Raw genomic sequence first — 14568 nt, 5'->3', positions numbered from 1 at the left:
ACAGGGCCTACCGTGACGAGGTGAAAGAAACACACACTCTGGCTTCTCTTCATAACGTACAAACCAAAGAAATGAAGGTCTGCCAAGCCCAGGGCCAGAAAGCAGCCTGAAGCCGCAAACGTCCTCTCCAGTCACCCCTTTCCTGTCAAAGTGGAGATCTGGCCAAGCAAATAGGGCCTACCGTGACGAGGCGAAAGAAACACACACTCTGGCTTCTCTTCATAATGTACAAGCCAAAGAAATGAAGGTCTGCCAAGCCCAGGGCCAGAAAGCAGCCTGAAGCCGCGAACGTCCTCTCCAGTCACCCCTTTCCTGTCAAAGTGGAGATCTGGCCAAGCAAATAGGGCCTACCGTGACGAGGCGAAAGAAACACACACTCTGGCTTCTCTTCATAACGTACAAGCCAAAGAAATGAAGGTCTGCCAAGCTCAGGGCCAGAAAGCAGCCTGAAGCCGCGAACGTCCTCTCCAGTCACCCCTTTCCTGTCAAAGTGGAGCTCTGGAGCAGAGCAGGCGGGGCCTGAGATCTGCCGCTTCAGCCAAGCAAACAGGGCCTACCGTGACGCCGGAAGCCGGGACGAGCAGTCACTGCGGCTTCCTGCGAGGCAAAAGAAACACACACTCTGGCTTCTCTTCATAACGTACAAGTCTTTCGCCTTTTACTAAAGACTTCCGTGGAGAGCAGCGCTAAGGAGTTGCACCTATTTTTGGCAGGGTCTGCCATCTGGCTGGGCCCTCTCCTCGTTGTTCAAAAGAAATAGCAGAAGAAAGCAGCGTGCAATTCCAGGGAGCTCCGCAGGCCTCTGAGGTACACTGGGTGGGTGGAAATTTGAAGCGGCTGCCTCCCTGTGAGGACCGTCACAAGCGAGAAGTGTCCCGAGAAGGCGGCTCAGCCAGGAACCCGTAGCAGGCCATCGCTTCTCGGCCTTTTGGCTAAGATCAAGTGTAGTATCTGTTCTTATCAGTTTAATATCTGATACGCCCCCGATTCGGGGGCAACGTATTAAACGCATTTTTAGAACAGGGAGCTGAATAAGGGGCTCGCTCCGTTCGCTCCACGCATCGACCCGGTATTGCAGCGCCTCCGGGAACGGTGCCCCCTTTGCTGACCTTGTGCAAAAGCAAGAATGCCAAACAAATTAACATCTGCCAGAGAAGAGCCAGAAAACAGCCTGAAGCGGCGAACATGCTCTCCAGTCACACCTGTCCTGTCAAAGTGGAGCTCTGGAGCAGAGCAGAAGCAGGCGCGGCCTGAGAAATGCCGCTTCAGCCAAGCAAACAGGGCCTACCGTGACGAGGCGAAAGAAACACACACTCTGGCTTCTCTTCATAACGTACAAACCAAAGAAATGAAGGTCTGCCAAGCGCAGGGCCAGAAAGCAGCCTGAAGCCGCGAACGTCCTCTCCAGTCACCCCTTTCCTGTCAAAGTGGAGATCTGGCCAAGCAAATAGGGCCTACCGTGACGAGGCGAAAGAAACACACACTCTGGCTGCTCTTCATAACGTACAAGCCAAAGAAATGAAGGTCTGCCAAGCTCAGGGCCAGAAAGCAGCCTGAAGCCGCGAACGTCCTCTCCAGTCACCCCTTTCCTGTCAAAGTGGAGCTCTGGAGCAGAGCAGGCGGGGCCTGAGATCTGCCGCTTCAGCCAAGCAAACAGGGCCTACCGTGACGCCGGAAGCCGGGACGAGCAGTCACTGCGGCTTCCTGCGAGGCAAAAGAAACACACACTCTGGCTTCTCTTCATAACGTACAAGTCTTTCGCCTTTTACTAAAGACTTCCGTGGAGAGCAGCGCTAAGGAGTTGCACCTATTTTTGGCAGGGTCTGCCGTCTGGCTGGGCCCTCTCCTCGTTGTTCAAAAGAAATAGCAGAAGAAAGCAGCGCGCAATTCCAGGGAGCTCCGCAGGCCTCTGAGGTACACTGGGTGGGCGGAGATTTGAAGCGGCTGCCTCCCTGTGAGCACCGTCACAAGCGAGAAGTGTCCCGAGAAGGCGGCTCAGCCACGAACCCGTTGCAGGCCATCGCTTCTCGGCCTTTTGGCTAAGATCAAGTGTAGTATCTGTTCTTATCAGAAGAGGCGGGAAGCAAAGAGAGATGGCGATGTCGTCGGCCAGCTTTTCTGAGAGGGACGTAAGGACTTCTGGAACGAGGAATACGCTGAGATTTGAACTCATGGAGAAAGATACTCAATTTCATGACAGGATAACTTTTGGACGGAGAATCCTTTTCGAAGCCTTGAAGATACAGCCGGAGGAAATATTCTGCCTACAACAGAGCACCGCAAGTAAGCACTATGATGTGACATTCACTACAGGAGAATATGCGGAAGAAGTGAGAAGGAAGTGTATTGTGGAAGAAGATAGAGAACTGCGCAGATATATGGTGACCCCTTTGTATCGCAATGATTACAGAATTTTAACGATACATATGTATAACCCATGGGTCACGGAAGAGACTATAAGGTACTTTCTAGGGAGATACGTTACTGTTCTTCCAGGAGTACGAAAGATACAGGATGGTCTGGGCATATGGACCGGAAAGAGACAATTTCGCATTAAACTGAGTGCGGATATGAATAGCGAAGATGGATATTGTCACCCACCTGCTGTTTTTTCTATTGGAGCGGACAGAGGCTTCCTTGTTTACGCAGGGCTGCCCCAAGCATGTAGGAAATGCGGGAGTGTTGGACATAATGCGGAACAATGCGACCAGGTGAGGTGTAGGAGTTGTGGCAAGCTTGGACACATTACGAGGGACTGCAAGGAGCCCAGGAGATGCCATTTATGTGATTCGGAAGAGCATATGGCGAGAGACTGTACTAAGCCACGGCCTTATTCTACCGTGGTAAAGACTGGACTTATTGGGGAAAAACGTAGTGAAGAGGAAACAGACTCTGGTGAAGGAGCAAGGCCTCAGGAGCCACCACCAGCTGCTGGAAATCAGGCTAATGAGGACAAAGTAGAAGGAGTGGAGGAGGGGACGGAGCGAAGTGAGGAGGAGGGAGAGAGGAGCCATGAGCAAGATGGTGAGAAAGTACAGCAGGGGGAGGAACCCCAAAAAGGTTGGGAAGTGGTCGGAAAGCCACGGAGAAAGTCTGCTAAAAGGAGGAGAAAGGTGAGTCCAGCCGCCTTTCCTGAACATGGTGAGCAAAGAGACCAGGATATTAGGGAGGAGGTTTTGGAGGAAGGTGTAAATGTTGAGGGGTATGCGTGGAGGGGAACACAGACTGAGTGCATGCATACCCCCCTAAGTGACGTGACAAGTGATGGAGATAAGGAAGAGGAAGGTGAGAGCGAAGAACAGTCAGAGGACTCTTTCATAAAAGACCTTCTGTCACACACCAAAATGGACAATTAGTGAACCCAAGAGAGGAGGTAAAATAAATTATGAGACTCATTACTTTTTTTTCTTTATTTTCTTTCTTGTCCTAGTGCTCCACTTGCTTTTTGTTTATAGTATGGGAAAACTACGGATAATTACCCTGAATGTTAGGGGGCTAAAAAATGCCCGAAAGAGGAAAATTGTTTATGAATTTTTATTGTGTCATAATTTTGATGTTTGTTTGGTTCCGGAAGTTCACCTGAGAGATGAGGGGGATGTTGCTTTGTTTACTGAGGAATGGAGGGGAGGGGAAGCTTCTTGGAGCATTGGGGGGGTACATGGGTCTGGAGTTGGGGTGTTATGTGGGGATAAAGATATCCGGATAATTGAGAGCTTTACTGTAATACAAGGAAGGGTAATGGTGGTGGATATCGATAAAAACGGGACTCAATGCCGGATAATAAATGTATATGCACAAGTGGAGCCTGGGCTACGTAAGGACCTTTTTCAAAAAATGGATACTTGTTTTTTGACTAGAAAAGATATTATTGTGGGAGGGGACTTTAATTGCTCCTTGGAAAGGGAAAAGTTTTCCCTCCCCTTTAGGACCTTCATTAAAAAATATGGTTTAATTGACGTAATGGGGAAGCTACTGGGAAAGCAAGTGGGGTATACTTGGAAGAACACAAGGGGGGGGAAGAGTAGGTTAGATTACATTTTAGTAGGGAAAGAGTGCAAAATAATAGAGGGAAAAACAATACCGGCCCTTTTTACAGATCATCAAGCAGTTGATGTGGAGCTCGAGATAGCAGGGCCGGATTTTGGAAAAGGGTACTGGAAGTTTAATAATGATGTCCTCGCAGAGAAAGCCTATAGGGAGGGTTTCATAAAAATTTTCCCGATATGGGCCGAGATGAAAAGTTTATACAGTAACAATGTGGCTTGGTGGGAGGACATAAAGAAAAAAATCAAAAGTTTACGGTTGAATATTGTACAGAGAGGTCAAAATTTCGAAAGAAAGAGTTCGATACAATACAGAAGGAGATAGAAAAAATCTATGTTATGGAAAATAAGGGAAAGGAGGTTCAAAAGGAAGGGTACTTGGAAAATTTAAAAATAAGACAGGAGGAACTACTTGAGAGGAAAGCGAGAGCTGTAATATATAAATTAAAACAGGAAGAGTATGAGGAGAATGAGAAATGCTCCTCATACTTTTTTAGCAAATGAAGACTAGGGATAAGAGGGTGGTGATAACGGAACTGGAGAGGGATGGAAGGTGATAAGGGGGAAAGATGAATTGTTAAGAACGGTGGAAGAATATTATGGTAATTTGTTTACAAAGGAGAGCTTGGATGAGGGAAGGGGGAGAGTTTTATAAGATCTTTAAGGAGGAGGTTACCCGAAGAAGAAAATGACAAGCTGGGGGGGGAATTGACGGTAGGGGAGGCGTATAATGTGGTTAAGACAATGAAGGCCGGTAAGGTGCCTGGCATAGACGGTTTAACAAAAGAATTTTACATGGTTTTTTGGGATATGGTGGGGACCCACCTCCTGGAGGTTTTTAAGGAAATCATGGAGGGAGGAGAGATGTCGGAAAGCATGAAAACGGGAGTGGTGACTATTCTGTTTAAGAAAGGAAATCCGAAGCATTTAGACAATTACAGGCCACTAACTATGCTGTGCGTAGACTATAAAATATTGAGTAAGATTTTGGCGAATAGGCTAGCAGGAGTCATGTCACACATAGTGGAAATGGACCAAACTTGTGGGGTACAGGGGAGGCAAATCACATGGAACTTACATCTACACAGGGATGTACTCACATATGTAAAGGAGAGAAATATTGCTGCAATATGTGTGAGCCTGGACCAGCAGAAAGCTTTCGACAGAGTAGATCACCCCTTTTTGTGGAAGGTTATGGAGGGGCTGGGACTAGGTGGGGTCATTATAAAATGGGTAAAGGTCTTATACAAGGGCATAAATTCAAAAATCAAAATAAATGGGCATTTAACGGGTAAAGTGCAGCAAACGAGGGGATTGCGGCAAGGGTGCCCGCTCTCTGTGGTGCTGTTTGTTTTATACGCAGAACCCCTGGCTTGTGCAATAAGGGGGAGTTACGTTGTTAAAGGGATAACGCTGCCCCGGGGTGAGAGTTTAAAAATATCACAATACGCGGATGACACAATATTATATTTGGCAGATGATGAAAGCTTAAGGGGAGTGATAGACATTCTATATGATTATGAAAAAGCAACTGGATCGAGAATAAATAAGCAGAAGACTAGGTACAAATACCTTGGGAAGTGGGAGGGGAGGAAGGACAAGATTTGTGATTTTATGTTGTGTGAAGGTCCTATGGACGTATTAGGAATATCGTTTGGGAACGGGGAGGGGGATGCACTGTACAATTGGAAAAAGAAGATGGCAGCCGTCGAGAAAAAACTGGGATTATGGAAGACAAGAAAACTTTCTGTCTCAGGGAAAGTGTTGGTCGTAAAGGCCGAAGTATTGCCAAAGCTGCTACATTTGGCCTATGTTTTTCCGATGCCGCACAAGTATAGAGCTCAACTAACGAGGGGAATATTTAAGTTTATATGGGGGGGCTATGAATATGTAAAAAGGGCGCAAATGTATCAGGAAATATCAGAAGGTGGGAGGGATGTGCCAAACGCTCCTCTGAAGCTTGACTCAATATTCTACAGCAATGTATGCATACTCCTGAAAAAGACATATATACACAAATGCCAAATCCTGATATGGTTTTGGCTGTCTATACCATACCGGTTTCTAATAGGGTGGGATAATAAAGGCCCTAAAGCTGAGAGTAGGCCGGAGTATTTCCAGAAAATGGTAAAGTGGGGGAGGAGATATAAGGAAAGCAAAGAAGAGGATACAGTGATAAATCACAAGGTATTATATAGGAAACTGGTACAGAAACTCAATGTCAATCCTGTAATGGTGAACTCTGAAGTGTGGTTACGGGCCCAGGACAAGAGTTTTAAGAACGGGCTTAAAGATTTTAATTGGTTGCACTTGCATAGAAGGCTACCAGTTAGGGTCACGATGTACGCCCACAACCTGGGGAAGCAAAAAGTATGTCCAAGGGAAAATTGTATGGAAGATGAAACTATTGAACATGTATTATGGGGATGTGAATATGCAAAAAAGGTTTGGGATGGGGTAAAAGAGAGTTATAACTGTTTGGAGAATGTGACATATGATGAGATCACTTCGTTTGGGGTTAAAGGGGTGGGAAAAGAACAAAATAAAATAATTTGTATGTTGATATCAATTGTAAAACTTAAATTATGGAAAGCGAGGCAGGGACATATAACTGGAGTGTATAAATGGAGAGAGATAGGAACAGTTAAGGCAATAGAGAAAGAATTTGAAAGTATATACTGGCATGAATTAGAAAGGTGGGGAAGCGACACAATTAAGGATAGGTGGAAAATCATCTTTTTAAAACCACCAAAAAAGAAAAGGTGGTAAGTGATAAGGAGTGACATAATAGAAACGTGATTGTTATTTTGGTTTTGGTCCTTTATTTTGTGGGACTTTACGGTTGTTTAACCTTTCTTTTTTTTTATTTTTTTCTGTAGAATGTTTTATTGAGGTGTGATGAAATAAAGGTATGACATTGATTTGGAAAATAATATGTTACGATGTATGAGAAATGTGAAATGTAAATGTAAAGTATGGAAATGGTTTGGAAAGTAAATAAAAAGAGGAAAAAAAAAATCTGTTCTTATCAGTTTAATATCTGATACGCCCCCGATTCGGGGGCAACGTATTAAACGCATTTTTAGAACAGGGAGCTGAATAAGGGGCTCGCTCCGTTCGCTCCACGCATCGACCCGGTATTGCAGCGCCTCCGGGAACGGTGCCCCCTTTGCTGACCTTGTGCAAAAGCAAGAATGCCAAACAAATTAACATCTGCCAGAGAAGAGCCAGAAAGCAGCCTGAAGCGGCGAACATGCTCTCCAGTCACGCCTCTCCTGTCAAAGTGGAGCTCTGGAGCAGAGCAGAAGCAGGCGCGGCCTGAGAAATGGCGCTTCAGCCAAGCAAACAGGGCCTACCGTGACGAGGCGAAAGAAACACACACTCTGGCTTCTCTTCATAACGTACAAGCCAAAGAATGAAGGTCTGCCAAGCCCAGGGCCAGAAAGCAGCCTGAAGCCGCGAACGTCCTCTCCAGTCACCCCTTTCCTGTCAAAGTGGAGCTCTGGAGCAGAGCAGGCGGGGCCTGAGATCTGCCGCTTCAGCCAAGCAAACAGGGCCTACCGTGACGCCGGAAGCCGGGACGAGCAGTCACTGCGGCTTCCTGCGAGGCAAAAGAAACACACACTCTGGCTTCTCTTCATAACGTACAAGTCTTTCGCCTTTTACTAAAGACTTCCGTGGAGAGCAGCGCTAAGGAGTTGCACCTATTTTTGGCAGGGTCTGCCGTCTGGCTGGGCTCTCTCCTCGTTGTTCAAAAGAAATAACAGAAGAAAGCAGCACGCAATTCCAGTGAGCTCCGCAGGCCTCTGAGGTACAGTGGGTGGGCGGAGATTTGAAGCGGCTGCCTCCCTGTGAGCACCGTCACAAGCGAGAAGTGTCCCGAGAAGGCGGCTCAGCCAGGAACCCGTAGCAGGCCATCGCTTCTCGGCCTTTTGGCTAAGACTGCGATCGTCTCCTTTGGGTGTGTGGAGTGTGCGTGACTGTCGCAGTGCTAACATCACTGGCGGGGAGAGTATAGTATATATATATATTTTTTTTTTTTCTCTTCTTTTTTGCCTTTGGGAATAAGGTGTTTTAGCTTGCAGTAGCTAAAACATTGCTTTCTCCCATTTTTAAAGGGAAGTTTTGTTAGTAGTTGTGTTTTAAAAAGTATTTTTTGTTTTTTTCTAGTCTTTTACTGTTTTAAGGACACTTGTTAGCCTTGCTAGCTTGTGGTGCCTCCACCATGGCGGCCAACCATGCCGGCTTGCGGAGGCACCACAGTGTGCTTTTTATCTCAAATGAAAAATTAGGAGAATTGCCAAAGATATCTAGATTGGACTTTTCCAGGAAGATGATTCAGCAAGTGCTGAAGTTTTCACCACATGACCTGAACTGTATCTTGACCCTCCCTTTCAACAAAGGATTTGACGTGAGTTTTTGTTCAAGCGCATTGCTAAAAGATTTTTGGATAAGGTATGAGAATGTGAAACCTCAATTTGAAGCATTTAACATTGAGAAACTGACTGACAACACCTTGAAAACGGTGATTGTTAGAATGTTCAATGAAACTGTTAATGCTGAAGACATTTGCTTGTGGCTGGGAAGATACAGCACTGTGAAAGGCCAGGCTATGAAGGTGAGGGATGTAGATGGAATCTGGAACCTGTGCATGGAAGGTCCCCATACAACAATGGGAAGACCCCCATGGGTTTCAGGGCCCGAAACATCTCCCATCCATGATAGTTCTGGGGGACAACAGAGGCTACATTCATTACCAGGGGCAACCAAAGCTCTGCCGGAGGTGTGGGGAGCATGGGCACTTGGTAGAAGCATGTAAGGTAATCATTTGTGGAAAATGTAAAGAAAGAGGGCATACTTTTACTGAATGTAGAAATAACCGCAAGTGTCACTTGGTGTTCGCTCGCTCTGCGGTATAGTATCACTTCCTGTTCCTGCTCAAACACAGTGGTGTTTCTGAGTAGCTTTTCTGCTTAGCAATTTAATTTAAATCTTTTGATACATCCCTTTTTCATAGTATAATCTTAACGTGCTTCATCTGAATCACCCTTTCTGTGTCCTCACTGCCTAATTTATAGCCAAAGTATTCACTCACTGTCTCTGTACTGTTTCGCTAGCTTAGCTTAGCTCGTAGCCGACTCGTTAGCACCATGGCTACTTCACCTGTCCCTCCTGCACTTTCCTGCTCATTGTGTCAGATGTTTAGTTACTCCTCGGCCTCCTTTAGCAGTAATGATACCTGTAACAAATGTAGGATATTTGTAGCTCTGGAGGCCAGGATTACTGAATTGGAGACTCGGCTTCGCACCCTTCATTCACCCGTAGCCAGCCAGGCCCCTGTAGCTGGTGCAGCCGAAGATAGCGTAGGCCCCGCTAGCTGTTCCCCGGCAGACCCCAAGCAGCTGGGGAAAGAGGGCGGCTGGGTGACGGTGAGGAGGAAGCATAGTCTTAAACTGAAGCCCCAGGTACACCACCAACCTGTTCATGTGTCTAACCGTTTTTCCCCACTCGGCGACACACCCGCCGGGGGTCAAACTCTGGTAATTGGCGATTCTGTTCTCAGACATGTGAAGCTAGAGACACCGGCAACCATAGTCAATTGCCTTCCAGGGGCCAGAGCAGGCGACATTGAAGGAAATTTAAAACTGCTGGCTAAGGGTAAACGTAAATACAGTAAGATCATAATTCACGTCGGCAGTAATGACACCCGGTTACGCCAATCGGAGGTCACTAAAATCAATATTGAATCGGTGTGTAACTTTGCCAAAACAATGTCGGACTCTGTAGTTTTCTCTGGTCCCCTCCCCAATCAGACCAGGAGTGACATGTTTAGCCGCATGTTCTCCTTAAATTGCTGGCTGTCTGAGTGGTGTCCCAGAAACGATGTGGGCTTCATAGATAATTGGCAAACCTTCTGGAGGAAACCTGGTCTTGTTAGGAGAGACGGCATCCATCCCACTTTGGATGGAGCAGCTCTCATTTCTAGAAATATGGACCAATTTATTAAACTCCCCAAAATATGACTATCCAGAGTTGGGACCAGGAAGCAGAGTTGCAGTCTTACACGCCTCTCTGCAGCTTCTCTCCTCCTGCTACCCCCCCAAAAACCCATCTCCATTGAGACTGTGTCAGCTCCCAAACACACAAAAAACAAACTAAAAACCAGCAATAAACAACTTAAACATAAAAAATCACAAAGAAAGAACAATACAGTATCCACATCTGAACCAAAGAGTAAAACAATGAAATGTGGATTATTAAATATTAGGTCTCTTTCCTCCAAGTCTCTGTTAGTACATGATTTAATAATTGATCAACAAATCGATTTACTCTGCCTTACAGAAACCTGGTTGCAGCAGGATGATTATGTTAGTTTAAATGAATCAACACCCCCGAGTCATTCTAACTACCAGAAACCTCGAAGCACAGGCCGAGGGGGCGGTGTGGCAGCAATTTTTCACACCAGCCTATTAATTAACGAAAGACCAAGACAGACTTTTAATTCATTTGAAAGCCTGATGCTTAGCCTCGTCCACCCCAGCTGTAAAACTCAGAAACCAGTCTTACTTGTTATCATCTATCGTCCACCTGGGCCTTACACAGAGTTTCTCTCTGATTTCTCAGACTTTTTATCTGATTTAGTGCTCAGCTCAGATAAAATAATTATTGTGGGTGATTTTAACATCCATGTAGATTCTAAAAATGACAGCCTCAACATCGCATTTAATCTGTTATTAGACTCAATTGGCTTCTCTCAAAATGTAAAAGAACCCACCCACCACTTTAATCACACTCTAGATCTCATTTTAACATATGGCATAGAAACTGAACATTTAACAGTGTTTCCTGAAAACCCTCTGCTGTCTGATCATTTCCTGATAACATTTACATTTACAATAATTGATTACACAGCAGTGGAGAGTAGACTTTATCAAAGTAGATGTCTTTCTGAAAGTGCTGTAACTAAGTTTAAGAATATAATCCACCCACTGTTATCATCTTCAATGCCCTGTACCAACATAGAGCAGAGCAGCTACCTGAACGCTACTCCAACAGAGGTTGATTATCTTGTTAATAATTTTACCTTCTCACTACGTACGACTCTGGATACTGTAGCTCCTGTGAAAACTAAGGCCTCAAATCCAAAGTCCCTGACTCCGTGGTATAATTCTCAAACACGTAGCCTAAAGCAGATAACCCGTAAGCTGGAGAGGAAATGGCGTGTCACAAATTTAGAGGATCATCATTTAGCCTGGAGAAATAGTTTGCTGCTTTATAAGAAAGCCCTCCGCAAAGCCAGAACATCTATTCGTCACTGATTGAAGAAAATAAGAACAACCCCAGGTTTCTCTTCAGCACTGTAGCCAGGCTGACAAAAAGTCAGAGCTCTACTGAGCCAACCATCCCTTTAACGTTAACTAGTAATGACTTCATGAACTTCTTCACAAATAAAATTTTTATCATTAGAGAAAAAATTACCAATAATCATCCCACAGATGTAATATTATCTACAGCTACTTTTAATACCATCGATGTTAAGTTAGACTCTTTTTCTCCAATTGATCTTTCTGAGTTAACTTCAATAATTAATTCCTCCAAACCATCAACGTGTCTTTTAGACCCCATTCCTACAAAACTGCTCAAAGAAGTCCTGCCATTAATTAATTCTTCGATCTTAAGTATGATCAACCTATCTCTAATAATCGGCTATGTACCACAGGCCTTCAAGCTGGCTGTAGTTAAACCTTTACTCAAAAAGCCATCTCTAGACCCAGCTGTCTTAGCTAATTACAGGCCAATTTCCAACCTTCCTTTTATATCAAAAGTCCTTGAAAGAGTAGTTGTCAAACAGCTAACAGATCATCTGCAGAGGAATGGCTTATTTGAAGAGTTTCAGTCAGGTTTCAGAGCTCATCACAGCACAGAAACAGCTTTAGTGAAGGTTACAAATGATCTTCTTATGGCCTCTGACAGTGGACTCATCTCTGTGCTTGTCCTGCTGGACCTTAGTGCTGCGTTTGATACTGTTGATCATAATATCCTATTAGAGCGATTAGAACATGCTGTAGGTATTACAGGTACTGCGCTGCAGTGGTTTGTATCATATCTATCTAATAGACTCCAATTTGTTCAAGTAAATGGAGAGTCCTCTTCACACACTAAGGTCAGTTATGGTGTTCCACAGGGTTCAGTGCTAGGACCAATTCTATTTACATTATACATGCTTCCCCTAGGCAGCATCATTAGAAGACATAGCATAAATTTTCACTGCTATGCAGATGACACGCAGCTCTATCTATCCATGAAGCCAGGTAACACACACCAATTAGTTAAACTGCAGGAATGTCTTAAAGACATAAAGACCTGGATGGCCGCTAACTTTCTGCTTCTTAATTCAGATAAAACTGAGGTTATTGTACTCGGCCCTGAAAATCTTAGAAATATGGTATCTAAGCAGATTCTTACTCTGGATGGCATTACCTTGGCCTCCAGTAACACTGTGAGGAACCTTGGAGTCATTTTTGACCAGGACATGTCCTTTAATGCACATATTAAACAAATATGTAAGACTGCTTTCTTCCATTTGCGCAACATCTCTAAAATTAGAAATATCCTGTCTCAGAGTGATGCTGAAAAACTAGTTCATGCATTCATTACTTCCAGGCTGGACTACTGTAATTCTTTATTATCAGGATGTCCTAAAAACTCGCTGAAAAGCCTTCAGCTAATCCAAAATGCTGCAGCAAGAGTACTGACAGGGACTAGGAAGAGAGAACACATTTCTCCTGTTTTGGCTTCCCTTCATTGGCTTCCTGTTAAATCCAGAATTGAATTCAAAATCCTGCTCCTCACATACAAGGTCTTAAATAATCAGGCCCCATCTTATCTTAATGACCTTGTAGTACCATATCACCCTATTAGAGCACTTCGCTCTTGCTCTGCAGGCCTACTTGTTGTTCCTAGAGTCTTTAAAAGTAGAATGGGAGGGAGAACCTTCAGTTTTCAGGCCCCTCTTCTGTGGAACCAGCTTCCAGTTTGGATTCGGGAGACAGACACTATCTCTACTTTCAAGATTAGGCTTAAAACTTTCCTTTTTGCTAAAGCATATAGTTAGGGCTGGACCAGGTGACCCTGAATGCTCCCTTAGTTATGCTGCAATAGACGTAGGCTGCCGGGGATTCCCATGATGCATTGAGTTTTTCCTTTCCAGCTACTCACTATGTGTTAATAGACCTCTCTGCATCGAATCATATCTGTTATTAATTTCTGTCTCTCTTCCACAGCATGTCTTTCATCCTGTTTTCCTTCTTCACCCCAAGCGGTCGCAGCAGATGGCCGCCCCTCCCTGAGCCTGGTTCTGCCGGAGGTTTCTTCCTGTTAAAAGGGAGTTTTTCCTTCCCACTGTCGCCAAAGTGCTTGCTCATAGGGGGTCATATGATATGATTGTTGGGGTTTTCTCTTTATTTATTATTGTGCGATCTATTGTACAATATAAAGCGCCTTGAGGCGACTTTTGTTGTGATTTGGCGCTATATAAATAAAACTGAATTGAATTGAATTGTAATCTGTGTGGAGGAGAGGACCATCTCTTCAGAAACTGCCCTAGGTCATTTGCAAATAAACTTAAGGAAAAAAAAACGACAAAAGAGCAAAATCTGAACGAAATAGGCAATGAGGAAGAACTAATTGATGCAGCTGGGCTTGAAAATTTGAATTTCCCGCCAAAACTTCTGAATGGAGGAGATGAACAGGGGGAGGCGGGAAATGGGGAGGGGCATGAAATGCCTGCCCAACCAGAAGCCTCAGAGGAGGGGGCAGGCAGGCAGGTTGAGAGTGGAGCACAAGAAGATGAAAGCATTTCAATTGACAGTACTCAGGATCAGTCCCTCCCTGATGCCCAGCTGGCAAAGAGGCTGGCATCAGAGTTGTCCTCTGGGACAATTGTCTCAGGAAAGAGGGGAAGACTTGAAGCACCTTCAGAGAGTTCCTCTGGGGGGAACTCCAGGATTTCCCCCCCCGACTCACCAAATGAGGTCTCTTTTCTCAATATAGTTCTGCAATCAACCCCCAAGGACCGTATGGTAAATGCAGCGTTGCAACAGAGGCCGTCTCCCAGAGTCCGTAAGGGGAATAGAGCTCCAACCCTTCCTCCCGAACCATGCGAGGTGAAGGAAGAGCTCCATTCACAAGAAATAAACTGATTCTAAGATCCCCGAAGCTTGGGTTAAGTCTTCTCTTGATGAGAATCAATTCCTTTTAACCTCTAAAAATGGTTAGCTTGTCCCTTTTATCATTACTCATGGCTCTCACCTTTTCAACTATTAATGTTAGAAGTGTTAAGACCAAAATGAGAGCCCAGAGTGTTTTATCCTTTTTAAATACCATAACGTCAGATGTGATTTTAATTCAGGAATGTGCAATACCTTTTTCAAAAGCATGTACCCAGTGGCAGGACATGTGGCCACAACCATCAATATGGAGTGGGTCAAATGGAGTGGCCATTCTAATTCAAAACCCTCTTGTT

The 14568-nt window shown here is 44.8% G+C and overlaps 5 non-coding genes and 1 pseudogene across 5 annotated transcripts; all 6 read left to right on the top strand.

Annotated features, from left to right (window-relative positions):
- Positions 1–617: 617 nt before the first annotated feature.
- On the top strand, positions 618–730 carry LOC112842241 (U5 spliceosomal RNA). Its single transcript, XR_003213975.1, has one exon. It is a non-coding gene; the product is annotated as a U5 spliceosomal RNA (small nuclear RNA).
- Positions 731–912: 182 nt separating this feature from the next.
- Positions 913–1103, top strand: LOC112842307 (U2 spliceosomal RNA). Its single transcript, XR_003214034.1, has one exon. It is a non-coding gene; the product is annotated as a U2 spliceosomal RNA (small nuclear RNA).
- A 621-nt stretch (positions 1104–1724) lies between these two features.
- On the top strand, positions 1725–1837 carry LOC112842244 (U5 spliceosomal RNA). The gene has a single exon (XR_003213978.1). It is a non-coding gene; the product is annotated as a U5 spliceosomal RNA (small nuclear RNA).
- Positions 1838–2019: 182 nt separating this feature from the next.
- LOC112842233 (uncharacterized) lies at positions 2020–2226 on the top strand (annotated as a pseudogene).
- A 4798-nt stretch (positions 2227–7024) lies between these two features.
- LOC112842232 (U2 spliceosomal RNA) lies at positions 7025–7214 on the top strand. The gene has a single exon (XR_003213972.1). It is a non-coding gene; the product is annotated as a U2 spliceosomal RNA (small nuclear RNA).
- Positions 7215–7664: 450 nt separating this feature from the next.
- On the top strand, positions 7665–7777 carry LOC112842243 (U5 spliceosomal RNA). Its single transcript, XR_003213977.1, has one exon. It is a non-coding gene; the product is annotated as a U5 spliceosomal RNA (small nuclear RNA).
- The last annotated feature ends 6791 nt before the right edge of the window (positions 7778–14568 follow it).

The sequence above is a fragment of the Oreochromis niloticus genome, linkage group LG14, assembly GCF_001858045.2.
Source record: "Oreochromis niloticus isolate F11D_XX linkage group LG14, O_niloticus_UMD_NMBU, whole genome shotgun sequence".
Classification (NCBI taxonomy): Eukaryota; Metazoa; Chordata; class Actinopteri; order Cichliformes; family Cichlidae; genus Oreochromis; species Oreochromis niloticus.
The sequence above is the reverse complement of the archived record's forward strand: the minus strand, read 5'-3'. Positions and strand labels throughout refer to the sequence as shown.